This window comes from Chironomus tepperi, unplaced genomic scaffold, assembly GCF_022539635.2.
Source record: "Chironomus tepperi strain 1889 unplaced genomic scaffold, CSIRO-AGI_Ctep_v1 contig_84, whole genome shotgun sequence".
Lineage (NCBI taxonomy): Eukaryota > Metazoa > Arthropoda > Insecta > Diptera > Chironomidae > Chironomus > Chironomus tepperi.
This window is the reverse complement of record NW_027226206.1, coordinates 795,669-819,042: the sequence shown is the minus strand read 5'-3', so window position 1 is coordinate 819,042 and position 23,374 is coordinate 795,669. Positions and strand designations below refer to the sequence as shown.

The following is a 23,374-nucleotide window of genomic DNA, read 5'->3' as shown; positions in this document are numbered from 1 at the left end:
TGAAAGGGACTTCATCAACAAGGGTTGATCTTTCTTCATTATTCTGATTATCCATTATCATTTAGGAATCCAGATGATTGTTGTCTTCAAATGAGAAGTTTCTACAAAAAAGATCAGCAAGTCATAGATTGGACATACTTATTGCTTAATACTTTCTACTTTCTAATTTCTGTCAGATTGTTAAGGAATTAATATTGCTTTTCTACACATCGGAGTAGTTCTGATCCCACTATAAACTGTTGGTCTATTGAGCGCACGTTGATCAATCACTAGCCGCAAATCGTCCTGACTTTAAGTTAGAATCCGCTAGGGAAAATAGCTCTGGAGCTCTAAAAGCTTCATTGTGCAGAACAGTGATGAAAGTATGTCAGCTTAACTTATGAATAGAGAATTTGTACAAAATAGATGATAGAGCCAGCAACAAAGTCGGATGGAAAGCATCTTTTTGTCACATAAGAGTTTGGATACAGTAAGTAAGTAATTTAAGATTTACTGATTATTAGTCGGTAGTTCCTATATAACATACCCAGCCGAACAAACCTACAACTCCAAAAATCTATATCCATTCACATTCAGATAAATTTAAAAAGTTACTAGTAAGTAAGTTCAAGAATATAAGTGGAACTAAATTGAGAGAAAGTTCAAAGACAAAAGATGATGTGATTTTAAATGTGGAAACTCAATTTTCCATTTCAACTATCTTTTATCTATATATGTATGCATAAAACTGAATCATAATTTAATTATTTTCCATACCTTTACCTTTTAGGTCTCCATTCTCTCCTATGTATCTTAGGCATAAGATGTAGTTAATTAAAGCCTTAAATGATTTAAAGGATTTATTCTCAAAAGTTCATACACATATTATATTCGTATACATCTTGAGTGGAATAAGATGTTGAAAGGAACAAAGTAGAACTAAAAGGATCAAAAAAATTTTTATCTCTGCATGAATGAATTTTATTAAAAATTCACATAGACAAGACATCATTTAGCCTCTCTTATTACGGTTGGATGGTGATATTAATAAAGTTATTAAAATCAAGAATTAATGAAAAAGTTCTGGTGACGTAATTATCGATATGACGTGTTGGGTATTATTTCAATAAGGCCTGAAAAGTACAAATTGGTTAATTGATCTAAAATCCAGCTCCAGACCGGCACAACTCTGACTTGAGATCGAATTCGGTTTAAATCCGATGTTCTGCTAAAGAGTTTCCTACAAAATTCTACTGGACATACGCTCACCTTTGTGTCAGTGAGCAAATGTCCAAGGATACTTCAGGAGCTTGTTCTTGAGAGCATGCTCTTTGCCTGTTAGGAATATATGACAAATGGATTTTGTCTAGAAGTTAATTTATGGACTCGAATAACCAAAAGAAGAATTTAAAAATATGAAAAATTGTTCAGAAATGAAGTCAAATTTATTAAGAATCTCGTTAAAACTATAAATTAACTTTGAAGATTTCACACCTCAATGCCTTTCAATTATCAAGAAAACTACTTGAAATCTTCACTATTGTGGACTTTAATTTATTTTCAAGTCTTTTAAATTTGCATATTCCATTCAAAAATTGAACTAAATCCTTAACATTTGACCTACATTCATGAATATTCACGCATGAATGCTTACTCAACAAAGAGTTAATTTTAGAAATAATAAAATTAGCAATGAGATTTCAATCCTTAAAAAAATAAATAAAGGAAAGTGTGAAGAAGAATCACAAAGAAAGGAAAAGGAAGAAAATCAACAGCATCAAGAGCAGAAAAAGCTTGAAGATAAAGAAGAAAAGTTTAATTACTTAAAAATCACTGTAATGTGAAAAAGGCATTAAAATGAAAATCTTTTCATCGTCTGAAAAGGGATATTTCTCATTAGGGGTTGTTCATAAGTGATGTGCTTTAAGGAATTGAGAGACTATAGCTTATTTATGACGATTTGTATTTATTGATTTGCTGTGAATCGTACGGCATTAAGATAGCAGTTTAAAAGACTTCTGTTCCGAACCATTTGGATACCATTTGGCCAATTGGATGCCACATGCAGGCACCAATATTGGGTGTTAATAAAATAACTTTATTGAAGCTAGAACTCGAATCGACCAGAAAAAACCGAGTGGACTTCGAATGGACTCGAGTCGACTTCAATTTTATCGACTTAGAGCTCCATGGCAGAACCATCTTCATTTGTGTCACTCGGATGCTCCTAGAAAATAATTCGAAATCATTGACGTCACTTCCAAAAGACCCCCAAACATGGAAAAGTTGATGGGGGGAAAGAAAAAAATAAACATAAAATTAGTAGTTTTCCACATGACAGAACTAAATCCTTAAAATACATTAAATATCTCCATACACACATGTGTGTGTGTATAAAAAGATACAAAATTCATCCATTTAAGCTGCTTCGAAGGGCAAGTGTATCAAAAATTTATAAAGGATGAAGATTCCAAAAATTCTGTCATTTCCTTCTTCTTTTGTTATGTATCACACTGTCGTAAATGTTTTGTAATATTCTGATACAATAAACAATAGGACATAAAATCGGTTACCTTTCAGCCATACCAAAATGTATTTGCTCAAAAGCGTCATAAAAATTGTATCAAATTAAATATTGGGAGTTGAAATTAATGACAAAAGTTCTACGATGTGTGTGGATTCATCACATTCTTATTTTATTGATCTAAATTGGTGTTTGAATTTTGCGTTTTATTGCCTTTTTGATTTTTATGGCTAGGTATTTGTATAGCTAATTAGGAACTAAGAATTTCATCTGAAAAAGATGCTCTAAATCCTTAACAGACAAGGATACCGGTTTTGGGCATTGTAGTGGTATTTATGTACCATGAAAGCATACTCTTTGCCTGTTAGGGCATTAAACTTAACCTATTACGTTGTAGATACATAGCAAAATTTCAAACAGCAGTATCGACCCCTAACAGACAAATGGGATACTTTCAGGGTACAAAAATACTGCTACGGTATCTAAAAGCGGTCTTTTTGTCTAATAAAGGGAATGAGTTTGTTGTCAGCCAATCGATCGTAACTACCCAGATTCAATCCCATTCAAGGTCTGCCTGAATGACAAATAAATAAGAATCGAAATCAACCGTTATGTTGTCGCTGAAGAATCTTAGTAAGTATGTTAACGTTAATGCGACGACTTAGCAGTACCCGAGCGAACATGGTGTGTTCGGAATAATTGAATTTGGGTCCTTTTTGCTATCCTAGCCTCGTCAAATTGGTTTGTGTGTTTCGCGACATACAAATTGTTGATAGGTACATTGAATTGTTATACCTTGGATCATTCAGTGTGCAGAGCTAAGCTCCAAGTCAACTCGGATAAAATCTGAGTCGACTTTAAGTTCTGGTGCAGATTTTGAAATCTATCGTCTTTAAAAAGCAGCAAAATTTCAAATCTCAAGTAAAATATTAAGCTGTTCTCTTTTTCAACCAACATAAACTTAGTTTGTTATATCTTCAATTAGCCCAAATCGGCTTGTCGATTAAAAATTCGACTTCTAAGCTTTAAATTCGGTCTAAATCCGGTACCATGCCAGAATAACTCCAGCCTTGTTCCAGATTTTGGATCGATTAATTGATTTATGCCACTCAGCATCCCCTTAAGAAAACTTCAAATTCTTAATATTAATTAAATTTCTGCTAATCATGTTTAATTCACCAAAAATCCTTCAATTTAAATTGACACAGCAAAAACTCGATGACTAATGAGTGACTCTACATTAAAATCAAAATTGTTCATTATTCAACAATAATAAATTAATAAAGTGAATATTGAAAGGATAAAAATAATAATAATGAGAAGCAAAAAATGAGCAAAAAAAGGGAAAAAGGCCATTTACCATTATTATTAAAATTTCCATCCTCAATTTCCCTTTTTCATTTGTCCTGATTGTCCATTTTTTTTTTTCTAAATTAGTCATCATAATTCTTGAAGATTTTCTTTTCATAATTTTTTTCATTAATTTTGTTTCATCATCAGCAGCAATTCTCTCAAGAATTTTTTTAATATTGTATATAACTTTCATCGAGTTTTGAGGAAACGATAGGGTTGGACATAGCAACAAAACCGAGAGAGAATGACTGCAGAGAGTATGGATGGAAGAAGAAGAAGGATGAAAACAAAGAGGAATGAAGGGAAATTAAAAAATCCTCTTAACCCATAAAAAATTCATTTCATTACAACGGAAAACCGCAGCATAAAAAGATTTGCTGCGTCGAATGGAAATGGCATTGCTGGTATTTATGTTTGTAGGAGATTATTTACATTATTTATAAAAAAAAGCGAGAAATTGTCTTTGAGCTTTAAGAATTTTTAAATTTATTGCTGAAACCTGCTGATATAAGATTTGTGGGTTTTGTATCTTGGGATCAGTCATTGGTTTAGTCAATACATTGCTTATTGGACAGACTGAACTTAATTTCACACGGATCCTTCATAGATACCCAACAATAATCATTAAAATCTTCTACTTCGTTGTTCTTTTAGTTGTCGTCTATTCAGTTGAGGTTCCTTCAGTTGTTGTAGGATTAGGTACACCAGTCGTGTATGGACAATCTGTAACAGCAATTTCAACAATCTCTTTGACCTCATCCACGCTATCATCTGCTCTATAATTAATACAATCATTATATTCTAAAATTAAATAACTCAGCTTGTTCAAATGATCAAAAGCATGAGGATGAACTTGCTGGATTTTATTATAGATGAAGGAGATGGAGCCTAGTTCAGGATTAAAGTCAAAAAGGCCTTCTTCGATGACTTGAATATCATTGTAAGCTAAATTGAGATTCTCAAGTTTTGTGAATGGTTTCAGGTCAGATTGATGAACTTCTGTAAGTCGTCCGTAGTGAATTGTGATAAGTTTGAGGTTTTTGAAGATTTTTTCAAGTCCGCGTGGAAAAATTTCAACTTGTTTGTTACTTGAAAAAAATCCAGCTACATCATCATCGGTTTTAGAGCTTTCATGGGTCCCAGTTGCTTGATTGATTACTGCAGATTCCTCTGATATTATATTTGGATTATTGGTGATGTCACAGTGATAAGCTCTGCCTATAATCGTAAATTTAGCATATTCATATGAACAGTTTATGTCCGCAGATGAAGTGTTGTGTAGAAAAAGGATTAACAGGCTGATAACAAGGCTAGAATGAGAGAATTTATTAGTGAATCCTAACCATACAGGTCCTAAAATTTATAAAACTCACCAATATACTTTCATCTTTTAGTAAAATAATTGGAGAACTATTTGTCAACTTTCAAACTCCAGATTCGTTCACAAAATGATTAAATTATCAGCAAAATTATTAATTCAAAGAGAGACAATCTAGAGGTTCAAAAGTGCCTAATGCTCATTTATATAGAAAAATATGTTTTTAAGTTAAAAATAAGAATTTCAAGCTGAATGAGGATTGATAAGGTAATGAGCCAATTTAATGTAGTAAACAATAAATTAATTAGGATGATCAAAATTTGTGGACATTGACTAGATGTACAGTTAAGATTTCAAGTTATTTCAAATTTCACTGGCTTAAAAACGTATGTTCAAGTTATGAATCAACTTAAAACCTCCCTAAAGTTGAAAGAAAGAACTCCACAATATGTAAACCAGCCTCACCTTCTCTTATTGAGGACTTTCATCCCAAGCATCAACGCAAGGTCGATTTGAATGAAGCTGCAATAACCTAGCAAGAAGCCATCCTTAGCTACAAACTAATAATCCAAGAAAGGTCATGGATCACAATTTATCTGAATGACTTAGATAATTTAAAATCTAAGCATAAATTTAAGGCGTACAAAAGCACAAGGCTTAAATAACTTCTGCCAGTTTCAAATTCCCAGCATCGTTTCTAACACTATAATCCCTTCTTTGGTCTACCTCGAGGTCTCTTTCAGGTTCTATAGATAAATTACATTGCGGGGCTTATAAATTATGCCCATCATTCTTGAAGGGATTGTATCCTAGTTTAAAATAGAATCAACAGTAAATTATGAATCACATTAAAAATATTGATTTTCTTAGAAAAAAATAGAATAAAGATTAGGGCCCGTCGATGACGAAAAGGCACTGCTTTCTACGATCTGTTGTACCATCCCCGAGTGTCATTTGTAGGATTTTGATCTTTTTGATAAATTTAACAATGTCTGCGTATCGTTGCTTGATTTCATCAACTCAAGCTCACATTATGAGATTCTAAAGCAATCCTCAGAAAAATCCACAAAAAAGTGATCACGAAAAGCTTGTCCTAATGAAGAAAGTTTTTGCTGCGTAATATCTTCAACTAACAATTTCTCCACCCTTAGTTGAGCTATACTTGATTGAGAGAAACTTTTTTTTGTGTGCCTCTTGAATTTATGCTTTTTTAAATATTCCATAATATTATATTAACGATTGACCATTATTTTTGATACCCAAGCAATTAAAACATTTTACATTTACGAGAACAACTTTTTTTTTTTGTTCCACTCTTCTTTATTGCTTTATTCTCATTTTCTCACACCATGAAGTAGCAGAACAAGAAGGCACGAGGAGAGAGGAAAAAAGGAATTTGTAGCACTTTGACTTAATTTATGACTCAAGTAGTAAAACACATTTTAATTTTTTCCAATTTTGTAAATTACTGTGAAGCTCACTCCATCCTCTCCCTCCACTCTCTCTTAAATTCCTTGCAGCATTACACAGTAACATTTACAGTAAGTAAGTAAGATGAAGAGGATGAAAAAAAAATGGCACAAGGCAAAATTATGGTGGAGAGTTGGAAGAAAAATTCGAGAATAAAAAAATTTGTGGCAACAGCAAAACTTTATTTCCTAATTAAACTGATTGTAGGAGAGCAAGTAAAGCACCCCTAAAGCCATTCTCATTCTTGATAATGCATCATCATTGACCCGAACCGAGAGGATGAATAAAAAAAAATTGTGAGGAGAGTGGAAAAATTATGAATTGGATATTAAAATATGATTTCCATTAAATCATGGACTTATTCACCCCTTTATTCTGCATATTATTACAGACTCAATGTTGATCTGGATCATAAAATAAGTTGATTTCTTTGTTCCGACGAATGAAAAGTTTTGTAGTAAAAATATTAACGATTTTTATGACTATTCTAGCTTATCACAATTCCAATTTTATTTTTGTAACGAGAATGTGATTAGTTTTATGGCTTAAAGTTTGATGACTTGATAGTTCAATGTTTGAAGAATCTCTCAATTTTAAAATCTTGATTTTTCAAGTCTTTTTGGTTTTATTGACAAAATATCATTATTTTTAAATTCAAAGGCAGCCAGAAGGAAGGATATTGGAGTAATAGTAAATAATGTCGTAAATTAGGGATTTTCAGGATTTGTACAAATCACGAACACCCAAATCCCAAATACCCAGAGTACTTTAACAGATTCCATATCAAATACTATCATGATACAGAAAGCTGACCTTCCCAAAGACACATATTTGACAATTCTAATTAAATAATGATTAGAAGATGATTAGGTTTCTGATGAGAATTTAACCACGCTCTAACAAGGATTATACGCAGAGCAAGGCATTGACACACGTTTATGAATATGAATACGGTTGAAAGATTTGTATGAGCCAAAGTGGCACAAGCAAAAAGGCGACCAGGTGCTCCAAGAGCAACTTGACGAAGGACAGTAATGAAGCAATGCCAGTTAGATGTCAAAACTGAGAATTTGTACAAGCTTTGTGATACAGCCAGCAACAGATTCTGGTAGGAAGCGTTTTATTGCAACCTAGGCTCCAAGTCGGAGCATGGTTTCAGTAAGTAAGTTAGTAGATACACAGTCATATCAGTGTCCTACCAATCACATTGTGCTGTTCGGTTATTCAGCAGAAAAACAAAGTAAATTCCCTCACAACAAAAAAGGTAGCATGAAAATCAGATAGCAATAAAATGTTTCCACAAAATGAAAGCCTACCAAAACAAGCATAAAACATAAATTGATTTTTATTCTACATTAATTTCATTATCAGCAAACATCAATGAATATTGTCATTCCACATATGCGAATAATCACATTGCCTGCTTTCCTCATTCCACTCATTGCATCTGCACAGCCCTTTTGTACTTTTAATCTACTTTCTATAGTTTTTATTTTGTTCAAATTTATATAATAATATTTTTATGTGATTGACGAATGTGAAAATTCAATTAAAAAGATTAAAAAGGCTGATATGTGTACATTCACATGGGTTATTCATTTCCACATATTTTTTTTTATGTATGTATGAAAAATGCAGTCAAATGTAATAAATTTACATGCATATGCTTTTATATTCTATAGTTGTTTTATAAAAAAATATATAATATTTTAATAGAATTTTTTTGTGCAATGTGATGTGAGTGATTTACAATGAAATATGGGAAATGATGCAGCAGTCGCTGTTTTTTTTAAAAAAAATTCTCTCACTTTTTACCCTGCTGGAAATAAGCCTTAACTTTGATTCAATGCAATGGCATAATTTAAAATGAGAAATGGATTGTTTTGCAGAACTGCTACCTTTACCTCTTTTTTTGTGCCATTCATATATTTACGATACATGAATCTACAGATTTACATGCGAGATATAATTTACACACATACTCAGTCTATATGTCAAAGAAGCCTGCTAAAGTCATAAATTCTTTTTTTTTTTGCCTTTTTCCTTCTCATTCCATTTTTTATGAAATAATTAAGCGTGAATGTTCATGTATACATGCTCATACAGAACATTTCAATTAATGTCATTCGAGGGAAAAATTATGTCTGGATGTGTGCATGTGATATGATATATATTCATAACGATAACGATGTTGATTATGAAGATGAAAATTTTTGTGACAAAATAAAGTTAAGCTTGTAAGGAACATCCTTTAAAGTTTTGATTTTTTTTTTCAAATTTTGTTTGAATTATTGAATATTTTGTCATAACCCGGAAGGTACGTCTTAAAAATGGCCAAAAATCTGACCCCAGCACGAATTAATACTGGCCTGAGGCTGGATTTAATGGAATCTAACCTGGGCTTTGGTCATGCTAGCTTCATGCAAGGAGAAAATAGTTTTTATTAAAATTTTTTCCCACCAAAATAGCACTCTGTGTTTGCTTGGGCAATGCTACGTTACAGCATTAACGGTAAGATGCGAAGTTGTCTTGACGGCACCATAATGAGTAATTTTTACCCATTTTTGACCCATAGAATGGGTCGAAATCAGCCATCACTGTGACTAGGACAGTTTCGCATCTTACCGTTAATGCTCTCATTGCTTAGTAAAAGGAAAAATTCCATAAATTCTCATCAAATACGTCTCACTGCTCATATTCAAATCCAACATTGCTAACTTTCATCATTCTTTGTAATTGAGCTTCTCATTATAATCTGCTTCCATGCAGCATGCTTTTGTCTTTCATTATTAAAATTGTACACTTTTGTGCGAGATATTCTTTATATTTACGTTTATGTAAACATTCATGCTTGATACTTTTTTTGGCTTCTATTTACCCATATCGTAAATCCCATGACTATACACATGAATGACATGACACAACACTGAAAATGATGACCGACATGATATGGTTATGTTTTTTTTGTTGTGCTCCTTTACGGTCAGATGCTTAAGAGCTCTCAATACAATGAGATGCATCAAAGCCTTACTTACGTCAAACCATAATTTTGTAATTCAAATTTCAACCATATTGGTTTATGAACTTTAGTTTCGACCTTTTATGTACAGCACAAAACCTCTAAACTTTAAACTTTACAATAACTATGAAATGTCTCGACCCAAAAAATATAAATTTTCAATGAGTATGTACACAGAAGGTTCAGAATTTTAAGAAAAAGCCACCGAAACGTGTCCGTCGAAGCAGAAATTTCTGCAGTTTTTTGGATGCTCATACAATGTATGCATCCACAAAGTTTGTATGGTTGCTCCAAAAAATAGAAACTTCTTCAACTTTTTCATGTTTATTAATGACGCACATTTACAAAAATGTTGCAAAATTTCCCAGTCAAGAGTAATTGAAACTTCTTTGAGGTTTTTTAATGCTTTAATAAATTTTTGTGGATTCATTTCTGTGTTTCAAGTATTTTAAAATGAAGTTTTGATGTGGTTTGTTGAAGGTAGAAGATTTTATGCTTTTCTAGAATATTTAAACACTTATGATGAATCGTTTTCTTCTGAAAGAAGCTGATAATCTGCATGGTTGATTCTGTCAACTACCAAATAGCACAAAACGGTTATTCGGTCGAATATTCAGCTCCAGGTCGGCGTGACTCTGTCATGGTTTTTGTGCCAGATTTGATTTGAATCCGGGACGATGCTAGAAATATGCAGGTGTGATTCTTGGATTTGGATCGGCTAAACGACTTGTGGTATTCGGATACTTTTGAAGTCAAGATAGTCTTTTACTACTAACTTACTTCGCTGTACGTACAAAACAATTGTGATCCAAGTCCACTCATAGTGACAATTCCCGATTCCAATACTGTCTCGCTTCTTTCCATGATTAATTTGGTCGTCCACGTGATGAATAGTCTTTTAATGAGGTTTATATGTGAATCATGATAATATAAATTTATGGATCATAATACAATACTTACTTACTGCAATCATGTTCCTATGTGAAACTTAGGTTACAATATAATACTTTCCACCTGAATCTGTTGCTCGCTTTGTCAACTAGTTGTTACAAATTCTCTATCCACTCTGTTTTGCTTCAAATACATTTAAAAACTCCTGGTCGCCGAAAGATCATGAAAATACTCTAAAACATTTTTGTGCAATCTTAATTAAGAAGTAAGTTTTTGCCTGGTTCCAAAAAAGTCAACAAATCGGCCCTAAATTTAAGATTTTAGATGCTTCTTTGAAGTTGTTCCTGTTTTCATGTAAATAGTTAGAAGTAGCCATTTACTTGCCCATGAATTACTAGTTACTTTCCAATGAACTAGCCTTTAGAACTAACCATAATTGAGTATACTCGTACTCTTAGGTTTTTTGAGCCAATTGATGAGTCGCAGCACACAGATTGTCCTTCATTACTCTAAAACAATCAGCACAAATTAGATTATTCAAACCTTCTAGCATCCCTTAAAATTTAGACATCATTTCTAAACGACCACTAAGCCATATTCCCTTCCAGTTACTATTCCCATGGAGTTCTCTATTATTATGCAACCCCAAAATACTTACATTCTCCTTTCTATCGACATTCAGTAACATTTCTTCATCATCATCATCATCAAAAAGAAAAGTTTCACTAAATCATACAGATTCATTGCTTTAATTTCCAACATATTTCAACTCATTTCATCCATGGCGTTAAATAATAAAAAATCTCTTTGACCACAGACTTTGATGTGAAACTTATGTGAATAAACTTTTTTATGAGGATATGTCCAGCATGTTACAGAAACTTTTTATTTTTTACTGATGATGCAAAAATTTGTGGAATTTGAGATGACAATTATGTAGGAAAAAAAAGAAAGTTTACACTTGCTTTGCTTCATCTCCGGATTGTAAAAATACTTTTTTTTATCATTTCCTTCTGAAATCAAAAGTTTGCCTTGTTACTGCATCTACAAAAGCAGAATCTATGAATTTTCATTGCATTTTATTGCCTCCACTAAAATAATTTGAGCTCAATAAAGAGAAAAAAACCAAAAAAAATTTCTTTCCTTAATTTTTCCTCATCTCCTTCATCTATTCTGTCGATTCTAATGTGGATTATAGCTTCCTTCCCATTTTGAAAATGAAGATATTCATTTCATAAAAGTAACATTTGAAAAATTTTCTCAATTTTGGTTTTTTGGTGAATAATTTTGAATGTTAAATTGAAAATTATGAATGAGAATTACCGCATATTTTGGGAAGTGATCTCAATTCCATTTTCCATTTCTCATGTATTACTCCTCGACTCTTTCTATCATCATTTCGGATGCTTTTTGCCAGTACGGTAGACAAAAATATTTTTCAAAAACCCAACCACAAAATGTGTTGTCAATTTACATCGCATTAAAACATTAATGTTATCATCATCATCATCATCATCGTAATCATGTTTTCAAAGTGCTTTTCTAAATCTCCATATGAACACATTTATGTTTTCATTTATATGTGGGGTTATCTGTTGCCTTTTATAATGAGAATATACAAATACAGGCACAAATATGGGAATACTCTGAACCGAGTAATGCAGATATCAAAGAAATTTTAGCGAATAATCCTGAATACTCTTACTTTGAGCTTGAATTTGACATTTGGATTGAAATTTGTATTAGGTCTTTTTGACACAATATTTGAGCTATTTTCAATCTCTACTTTTGATAATCGGGTATTGATATTTTTTTAAATTTTATTCAGCATCAATACTTACAAACATAGCCCGTGATTACACTTGAGCTATCCAGTGACTCGTTGTTTCATTCTAATATATCAATACTCATGCAACAAAAATGAACAAGACTTCACCACGTAGCTTTTAAGGCTTCGCAAAAGCTCTTTTTATTAACACCTCGTTCTTCATTTGTATCGATCGGGGTTGCATAGTTCAAAGGTTTTATTGCCTCCGATTGTTTCAATAAGTGATATACAATCTATGTTAGCAAAATCTTTTGAAAATGCCATGAACCATATGTCAACCGAACAACAATTACTACCAAGGTGTGCCGCGAAAAATAAAAGATGGTCCATAACTGGTCTAAATAGAATATAGTTGAAGTTCTGGCTAAGACGAAATGGGACTTCGATCCGCGATCTATTGCATCATATCCTTAGAGTTATGTTTTAATTATCAATATCCTTGATAACTCTTACAATTCCTGAGCAAGGTTGTAATCATTCGTTCTCTCTTCTGACATCATCTTCGTCGAGAAGCTTCATACACAATGACCGTCAAAGATATCATTATGTGACCAATGTGAATATGATTGTGTCTCAGGACAAATTTTGTTGACTGAATATTTCAGTTTGTTCCTTCTTAAATTATAACTACCTTCCCCTTAAAGCAGTGTTTTACAAACTTTTTTATCATGACACACCTTGGTGGTAAACCACGACTGAAAACGCATGAGTCATATATACCTATTAAATAGTTTAAACAGCACTGACCTAAAGCAATACATAACTTCCGAACGTATCCCTAATAAATTCGACAGATCATTCATCTGAGCTGCTCGGATAACAGCTTAATATATTAACTTTTCGCGAATATTGTTTTTAAAAACAGGAAACGAAACCATATTTGGCAATGGTTAAAACAAGAAGGATATTCAACATTTAAAATCCATTAGCAAAGTTATTAACATCCTCACATGATGATGGTGAAAGTTCCTAATTCATAATTTTCCACTCATATTGCACATTATTTTTGTATGAAAATTCTATGCAGCTTATGGAATAAATAAGTATATCGGGGTGTTGTAAGAAAGTCATAAGAAGACAATGAGCAAGACGATAGTATGAACATATGCAATGGAAATTTAATTCGAGCATTTACATGAATCGCTGAGTTGCATGAGGGGTTGGTAGCTGTGGATCCTAGGATGCAGAAGTTCTGATCAACTTTAAGGTTATTTTAAGGAACTGTCAATTTAGAGTTCTTAGCGCTGAGTCGGTTTGGGTCGACTTTTCCGGACAGATAAGGGCATCCCCAGACTGACCAACTTAATCCTAGTCATTTCGTGGTCTGAACATTTACTAGAAGAATTTTGCGACATTTTTTCATACTATATAAATTAAAGGAAGCATGAAGTAATGCACAAAGTATAGCATGTGCTTGCAACCCCCTTCACATCCACTTTAAAACAACTTAACTGCATAACTTTACTGAAATTCACAAAACTAGAAAATTTTCACATCCTCCTTTCGACTTGCTGTTTTTCCTTTAATTCTCACATTTCGCTCCCTCATGACTGCAATTTTTTTGATTATCTCTTCATGTAAATTGCATTAACTGCTGGATAATGATTTTTTTTTCACTTCTTTTCCTTTATGCTGCTCGCTCAACAATGTGATGAAAATTTTGTCTTCATGAAATTTAAATTTAGTCTTTTTCTCGCTTTTTTTTTGGGGGAATTAAAAAAGTGCAAAAAATGTGCTAGAATTGGAGATTATGATTGTTAATGCAAGAAGCTTAGATGATGGTAGAGTATGATATAGCTGTTGTGCTGAAATGTAGTGATTTAGTGGAATAATATTGCATTATTTAACAAGGAAAGGTAGAAAGGAATTCGTTGAAGTTATTAGCTGCAATTGAATGTAATTTGGGATTGTTTAGAGGATGTGGAACTAGAAATTTATTAAGAAAGTCTAGGTTGTTGAATAAAATTCAACTTTTAAGGAAGTGACCATCTCACTAGACGAAGGCACTGGAGATTAGGTGATAGATATTTGCAGCCCAGAGAGCATATTATTCATTAGAAATCTACTACCATCGAGAAGAATCTCAAGACATGCCAAACTAACCATGAATAAGACGCTCATTCGACCTGAACTATACAGGACTGTATGGAGACATTGACATTATAAGAATAATCAAAGTAAATGGAACTGCGATGAACTGGTCATGTAATTAGAAGACCAGCACAAATTCCATTAAATAAGGTCTTTAAATCAAACTTTATTGATGGTAAGACAGCTCGAGGTAGACCGAAAGGCTCCTGGAAGGAAGCTGTCGTTAGAGACAGTGTTGCATTTGATGTTGGCAATTGGCAGGCGGTACAACTTTACGTATCTTTTAAGCACAAATTTTCCGAACATCTTTACATTTACAAAAGTACAAAAAGCTCAACAAAATCGTAAATATTCTCAGTCCACAAACAACAATTTCATTAAATTAAGACTTGATTCAATTAACATTGTAAAAGCAAAAAAATTCTTTCAAGGAATTCCATCTATTCAAAATAACAATATGAAAAAAGAGAGAAAAATCAATTTATACAAAGCAACACAAAGCAGTAGCAACTTTTTTTCACATTTATTGCTCAAAGAACAGCACAGAACAAAAACACTCAATCAACCTTATTTTTAAATTCAAAAAAAAAAAAAAAATCAACTTTTGCTTCTTTTATTTATTTACATTACATTTTTCACATTTTCAAAATGACATAACATAAATTACAAGGAGCATAAAGAAGTAAAATTGAAATAGAAAAACATTTTCTTTTTGCTTGCTTTTGCTTGAAGTTCAAGACACAAGAGAGAATGAAGATGAAATAAATAAATGGAAAATATAGACAAGTTTTATAACCTAAGTTGGATTAGAATTTTTCTTTTCTTTTGTTCTTCTACAGCATCCACAACACAAAAAATATCATTTTGCCCAATTTTTTTTTATCCACACTGCCCTTCATCCTTCTTTTTATCTCATGAAATATTCAGTGATAAACTCAAACTTTCTTGCTTGTTTTCTCATCTTTTTTGGTTGTATGTGATGTACGACTTTCAATTTTCTATTTTTTTGATGATTCTTCTTCAATTTCTGATGCTACTGGCTGGCTGATTAATTGTGAGATTTGAATTTTAGGATTTGACTGAACTTTTGAGTTTAGACTATTAGTCGGTCTAAAGGGAAGTTAGTGCAGAGTTCATAAATAGCAAAAATCAGTTAATCAATCAAAAATCCGGCACCAAAACACTGTGACTCTGACATTCGGCTTAAATCCGGTACCATGCAAGAGTCAGGGCGGTTTTGGGTTGGATTTTTGATCGAATTACCAATTTGTGATATTTTAGAGTCAACTTTGCAGTTTGCTGAAGATTTAAATATATTAAGTTGCTTTTTATTCATGCTTCCTTTTATTGTCATTGCCAAATTTTACTACAATTAACATTAGTATTATCCCGATCTACACATTGTCATGAATTTCATGATATGATCATCATCATAACCTCTTTGTCTTTTAGGGAATTGGCAAGTGGTTGCCTGCTATAGATCTACCTTTACTCGCAATTTATGGGATGTCAATGATCACAATTGATTTTTACTGTCAGCGAAGTCAGTGATCATACAAGATCTATCTATTAATGATCATTTTGATTCTCTAAAAATCTGAAGAATTTTCAATTCAAGGAAAACTTAAAAATTAAGAATGTCCTGACGGTTGAATAAAACTTGTCCACTGTCAAATGTTACTTTATTGCTTAATCTTACCGCTAGCTGTTTTTAAATGAAAACATAAAATGGCACCAAGTTCCATCTGACAATGAAAAACTTTTCAATTCACTGTGTGATTTTTTTTCATTAAAAAGTTTCGGCATGTAATGACATTCAGAGATTTCAGGTGACTAGAATTTAATGAGACAATAAATTTTGTTGAGCAATCAAGTTCAAGGGTTCCAAAAAGTGTCGCATCCTCTCATACTCTCTCACAATACCGGAACCGAAACCCTTTTTAAATCACTTAAATTCTAAAACCACAAATCTTTGCCATGAAACTGGTCACCATTAATGTCATCTTAATAGAATTTACCTGTCTAAAGCTTTAGTCCCTTTTTTGCCTTTCCTCCTACCTTCATCTTCTTGAAACAACAAAGAAAAAAAAGCCCATACACATCTTCATCCACATATATTCATAGCTATTAAGAGAGAAATGAAGGAAGAAGCAAAAGATTTTTATTTAGAAAATTTGTGACACCGCAGAGCCGTAAAAACGAAGGAAAACAGCAAGCAAGTAAAAATATTTTTTTGTGGATAAAATGGATTTTCGCATAAGGTGCGTAAATTGGGTTAGTTGGAGGTTGACAACGGTGATGATGTGGAGGGGTCGAAGAGGAAAATTGAGGTTTAATATAAATCTAGAATTAGGAAACTTTTTTGGGTTAGATGAATGCTTTAGTGCTGTAGAAATTGAAGATTAGATGGATTAGTATCAAAATAATTCTTTATTTTTTTGAAGATGTCAATTTTGGAACTTAGATTTTAATGACATTAAGCTTCATATCCTCTCATATCGCAAGTTCTCAACTTCTGTAACATACCTTATGACTGGATATTAGGGTGAATAAAGTAATGATGGCATCATATATGGCAGTGGTGAACAACCTTTTTGTAGCTCGGCGCACTTCGTCCTTTATATCATACTAGTGTGCAGCGACAGACGAAGAAGCTAATATCGTGAGAAGAATTAAGGTGAACAGGCTCCGTTGAGCAGGGAGATGAGGCATGTTGATGACAAAAAACTCGAGGAAGGACCAAGAACTCATGGCTCACCGTAATTGACAGATGGGAAACGAAAGTTAGCGATAGTGTCAAGTTTAGGAAACGTCTAAAGGAGGTCATGGATCGCAATTGATATGTCCTACCAGCGCAGTAACTAAGTAAATGTGCAGCGACACATATGTTGCCCACCACTGACACATATAATAAGATTCCAACACTTACAATAAAAATTGCCTTCTTAATTCCTTCTTTACTTTCATAAACCACAAATGGAATCAGATGGAAGTAAAATGATCATCCTGAAATTCAACATTATGTATTATGTGTGTATACATAAGGATTTATGAAATATCTACAAAATAATCTTACATATTATCTCGCAAAATAAACACATATACCCAGAATATTCTTACATTCTCATTCTGTACAACATAGAAAATATAACAATGATGATGATGACGGTCGACGGTCCATTGCAATAGCTCGGTTCACGGAAGTATGCAATATGATAGTGCTCAACAAGCACAAAAAACGTGGTTATCAAATGTAATTCATTTTCGTTTCGTTTTTCTTTTCCTCTTTTTATCTTCTTCCTTGGCATTTTGACGGAGAATTTACAAAGTGATGTTTGGAATGTGATTGTTTGTCCATATGAAGGATTGAGTTTGTTATGTCTTGTTGGTTTGATGGCTGTTATGTTGGCAATTGTAGCATTGAAGGAATTAGGCTTGGAATTACTTTGGTTAATTTGAATTGGGGATTAAGGAGGGGATAGGGGATTCAGGTCCATATTTAGGGTGTCTCATCTATAGCCCGAATAGTACAAGTCGGTTAATCGATCCAAAACTCGGAACCAGGCCGACGTGACTATGACTTAAGCCAAATCCGGCACCAAGTCATCAAGTGAGTTAACCAATTTGTGCTATTTTGCCAAATTTCTGATTTATCATCAAATTCAGGCATAGAATCCACTTCCAAAAATTGCGTCTTCAAATCTCAACCACCAACAATCACTATTTACATCTCAATTTTAACTCGCTTCATATTTCTATAGTTCAGCTCGACCATTATCTTTCACAACACATTTATAGACACATTCATGAACAGCAAGCAAAATGCACGCTCGAGAATGTGATAGAGAATGTAAAGCAAAATAAAAATTGAGAAGATGAAAAACACAAAAAAAATGAAATAAACGGCAATCGAATATACTCTCTCTTGACTTCACTATCCATAATTGGAAATTAATCTTTTACCGAATGGTTTCTGTATGAATGCTGTGCTGTCAAAAGTTTGGTTAAATGGATGTTGTGAATGAAGCTGGGGTTGTGATGAACATTTCTTTGGATTTTTTCCTTGTGGTTTTGGGAATTGGTGGTTTATGAATTAGTGCTGAATGGAAGCTATATTAGCAAAGTAAACAGGCTCCGATGGGCTGGACATGTTATTAGAAGACCTGTAGAAGCTCCACTTAATAAGGTCTTTAAATCAGACTATAGGATGGTAAGACAGCTCGTGGTAGACCGAAGAACTCCTGGAATGAAGCTGTCGATATAGACAGCATTGCATTTGGTATTGGCAATTGGCAGGTGGAAGCCGGCGATAGAACCAGCTTTAGGCGACATCTGAGAGAGGTCATGGATCTCAGTTGACCTGAACGGCTATGTTAGAGATTAGACTACTTAGACTACTTAGTCACATCGACTCTCCCATCCAAGATCTAAGCCTTCTTCGAGCTCTATCTTATATTCTCACTCAACCTCCATCCCTTTTGTTCCAATATTTACACAATTCCTGTTTCATCCAGTTTTTATGCGCCATTTGCAGTAAAAAATATCCATTTTCATGTTTACAAAAGGATAATAAACCAACTACAATTCCATTATATCTTCCCGCTATAAATAATTCCTTATTGCTGCATCATACCTCAATTCCTCTATGTTCTTTTGTAAATAACAGAAAATAAAATTCTAGTCAAGTTAAAAGCTCATATTTACAAAACAAAAGAGGGGTCGAAATTGGTTTCACATGCGTTGGACTCAATAATAAGGCAGAGTAAGGAAGAAGAAGATAAAGAAGGCGGAAAAAATAAAGCCACTTATTTTGCCAATTTTCATCATAATGAAATAGTCCTTGTACATCATATAAATCATATTTAATGTATGTTATTGCTGCTTCTTCCACTACTACTCTCTAGCCTTTCAACACTTCTCATTTCATCGTTTATGTCCATTTCGTTTCTTTACTTATTTTATTCTTTTACTGACATTGCCAGATTTTTTTTCTGCTTTATTTTTTTTTTATTTTTTCTTATCTTATTCTTAACTTGCTTTCTTATCTGTCTGTTTGTCTGTTTGTCTTGTTCAAATCTTGCGAAATTTTCGACCACTTCTACTGCTCCAATCGAGCCGAAATTTTTTATGGATGTGTATTGTCGATGACAATACAATATTCAAGCATTTGTGAATCATAAAATAGCTTAGTTATGCTATAATTAATTAATTTTTATTTCAAGCTTACGTATTACGTGCATTTTACGTACGTAATTTTTACGTAGTCCTTAAAAATTTTATTCTTCAAAAATTCCAAGCCGATCATGAGTTCAAGTCTCAAATTTTCCAACTTTTTTTGTCGTACATTTTCAATTCTTTTTCATACTTTTTTGATAATTTATAATGATTAAAGACAGAATTTTCCATTTTCACAATTTTCTAAGTTAATTTCCAATGTTTTCTTGGCGTTTAATATTTTTCATCACGCATTTTCACTAAAAATTTTTGTTTCATGAAAAGTGTCGAAAAAACTATTCCTTAATTATCAGAAATTAAATTTAAATTAAAGCTCATATATAAATTTCTTGATAATATTAATAATTATAATAATAATATCACATAATAATATTATAAATTGCCACTTGAAAAATATAATTAATATGCCATGGTGGCGTAATGTTTAGAGTTCAGGTTCTAATAAACAAGAGGTCGTGAGTTCAAACCTAGGTATGAGTGGCTTCCTTTTTTTAGCATTTTCTTTTTTTGATAATTTTGTGTTCGTTCATAAAATTCAATGTGATGATTCTGTACAGGATTCTGTCCGGCCTATCGGTCTAACTTAGTTCTTTAAACTTATGCCAAACAAAGCTTGGTTTTTATTTGGAAAATTAGTGACATAATTACTTTTAATGCTACTAATTGAACAAAAATAAATCTCAGATTTACAAAAATCCATTTCAAAACAATCAGCGTGGAGTAAATTGGAGTCCGACACTACTCTGACCTAATAACAGTCAGGCGAACGAAGCGAAGCGAAGTGGAGTCCGGCACTACTGTGACCTAATAACAGTCGGACGAACGAAGCGGAGCGAAGTGGAGTCCGACACTACTCTGACCTAATAACAGTCGGGCGAACGAAGCGGAGCGAAGTGGAGTCCGACACTACTCAGACCTAATAACAGTCGGACGAACGAAGCGAAGCGAAGTGGAGTCCGGCACTACTGTGACCTAATAACAGTCGGGCGAACGAAGCGGAGCGAAGTGGAGTCCGACACTACTCTGACCTAATAACAGTCGGGCGAACGAAGCGAAGCGAAGTGGAGTCCGACACTACTGTGACCTAATAACAGTCGGGCGAACGAAGCGAAGCGAAGTGGAGTCCGACACTACTCTGACCTAATAACAGTCGGACGAACGAAGCGGAGCGAAGTGGAGTCCGACACTACTCTGACCTAATAACAGTCGGGCGAACGAAGCGGAGCGAAGTGGAGTCCGACACTACTCTGACCTAATAACAGTCGGGCGAACGAAGCGGAGCGAAGTGGAGTCCGACACTACTCTGACCTAATAACAGTCGGGCGAACGAAGCGGAGCGAAGTGGAGTCCGACACTACTCTGACCTAATAACAGTCGGACGAACGAAGCGAAGCAAAGTGGAGTCCGACACTACTCTGACCTAATAACAGTCGGACGAACGAAGCGGAGCGAAGTGGAGTCCGACACTACTCTGACCTAATAACAGTCGGGCGAACGAAGCGAAGCTAAGTGGAGTCCGACACTACTCTGACCTAATAACAGTCGGACGAACGAAGCGAAGCGAAGTGGAGTCCGACACTACTCTGACCTAATAACAGTCGGGCTAACGAAGCGAAGCGAAGTGGAGTCCGACACTACTCTGACCTAGCTCGAACCTAGCTTTAACTCGAACTTAAATAATTCGAACGCAGTTCGGACTTGGTTGAGCGAAGCTCACAAATTTTTATGACCTGAACGGAGCGAAGCGAGTGAAGGCGTGAAAATTTTCCGCACCCGTTACAACACTACGATTTATGAGATAATGCTATGCTAATCGAGCTAATCGTAAAAGACTGAATGAAAATCAAAATAACAAACAGATTGATATTTGGACTAAAAAGTTGAAAATAAAATACTTTATAAAAAAAACTTTTTAAAAAATCATCGTTTTTCGCGTGGACTAAAAAGTAAAAAATAACTTTTATTTTGTGCTGTAGAGAAATTGGTTTGAAAGTTGAGACCACCCATGAATTACAAACATGCACCTTGACTTTATCGTATAGTTCTACAACAAAAAACGAGGGCGCGAATCTTTAATAAAGTTCTTATACCAGGCGCCCTCGTTTTTTGTTGTAGAACTATACGATAAAGTCAAGGTGCATGTTTGTAATTCATGGGTGGTCTCAACTTTCAAACCAATTTCTCTACAGCACAAAATAAAAGTTATTTTTTACTTTTTAGTCCACGCGAAAACGATGATTTTTTAAAAAGTTTTTTTTTATAAAGTATTTTTTTGGTTAAGTATAGTCATGAAATTGGATTGTGGTGAAGTTGGAAATTTTGAGGATTTTAAAGCGCATTTTTTGGTGTGCAGCAGTGTATATGAAAGTACTATACTAGGGGCCTGCTACTTGATATAACCCAAATAGCACAAGTCAGTTAATTGATCCGAAATCCGGTACCGAAGCGACGTGGCTCTAGCATGATGCTGGATTTAATTTCAATAGGCTAACTATTTGGTAGAAATTTTATAAAGCGAATCAAAAAGAACAGGCTTCCATGCCAATGACATGTGATAAGAAGACCTTCGGAAGCTCTAGTAAATAATTTATTAATGGCAAACTTTCAAATGGCAAAATATCGCATGGACGGCCAAAGCATTCATGGAAACAAGCTGTTGATCAAGATAGTATCGCATTTGGAATCAGAAATCGCCAAGCGGTAGCCGGCGATAGAAAAAAATATTAAGCGGTATCTGAGGGGAGCTCATGGATCCCACTTGATCTGTACGTCCAGCGAAGTAAGTAAGTTAGTAAAGTAGGACTTCTGGGTTGAGTAGTAACAACATTTTATTTCTCGCAGCCCTCCTTAGTGGTCAGCCTGTACCAGTTTATGGGATTTCCAAAATTTTTTGTCGGTACACAGCTTTTCCACCAATGTTCTAGAGTAGTCCAGCCCAAAAAATCAGGACAAAATGTCTTCAACCTCTCAACATTCCTCTCAAATTTCCCAAAAAATAAGACAATCCAAGAAACAAAAATTACCAACAATGGAACCAAAGTTGCGGGGTGAATTTATTTATTTTTTGAATCGAAACACTTTAGTGCGGTTATCGTTGTTGTCCGTCCGCATCCATCCACATACATATATGAGTATGTAACTTATGCTACTTATCATTTGAACAATGACAAACGAAAATGAAGAAAGTGGATGGAAGCAACAAGAGATGACAATAAAATTAATTTTTATGAACTTGCCAGGGTAGACGTTACTTGCCACCATTTAGTTTCTTTTTTATCTTCATCATCATCCCGTTGTTAACCATAATAATAATAATAATTTTATTTTTGGAGCGGAAGCATCAAGTCCAGTGGGAGAATGCAACATAAACATTCACATTCAGTGGCAAGGCATCAACAACAAGCAAGAGGAATAAGTTGAAAAAATTATGATGTAAAAAATACTTTGCATGCTTTATGAGTATCGTGTTAATATAAAAACATTTTTTTATGGGAATGTGCAACAGCGAGAAATACCTGTAACATGTGAAAATATTCATTTTGTATCTGTCTATGTGTGTGATGGGAGATTTTACACCCAACAAAATGAGAAACCATGAATGGAGGAAGTGAATGGGAGAGATTTTTTTATTAACAAAATAATAATTCATAGCACTTTTAAAATATT

At 33.7% G+C, this 23,374-nt stretch overlaps 1 long non-coding RNA gene across 1 annotated transcript; it reads right to left on the bottom strand.

Moving 5' to 3' along the window:
• Positions 1-4,313: 4,313 nt before the first annotated feature.
• LOC139085844 (uncharacterized) lies at positions 4,314-5,437 on the bottom strand. Its single transcript, XR_011543954.1, has 2 exons — positions 5,230-5,437; positions 4,314-5,166 (listed from the first exon to the last, which is right to left on the bottom strand). It is a non-coding gene; the product is annotated as an uncharacterized lncRNA (long non-coding RNA).
• Positions 5,438-23,374: the final 17,937 nt, after the last annotated feature.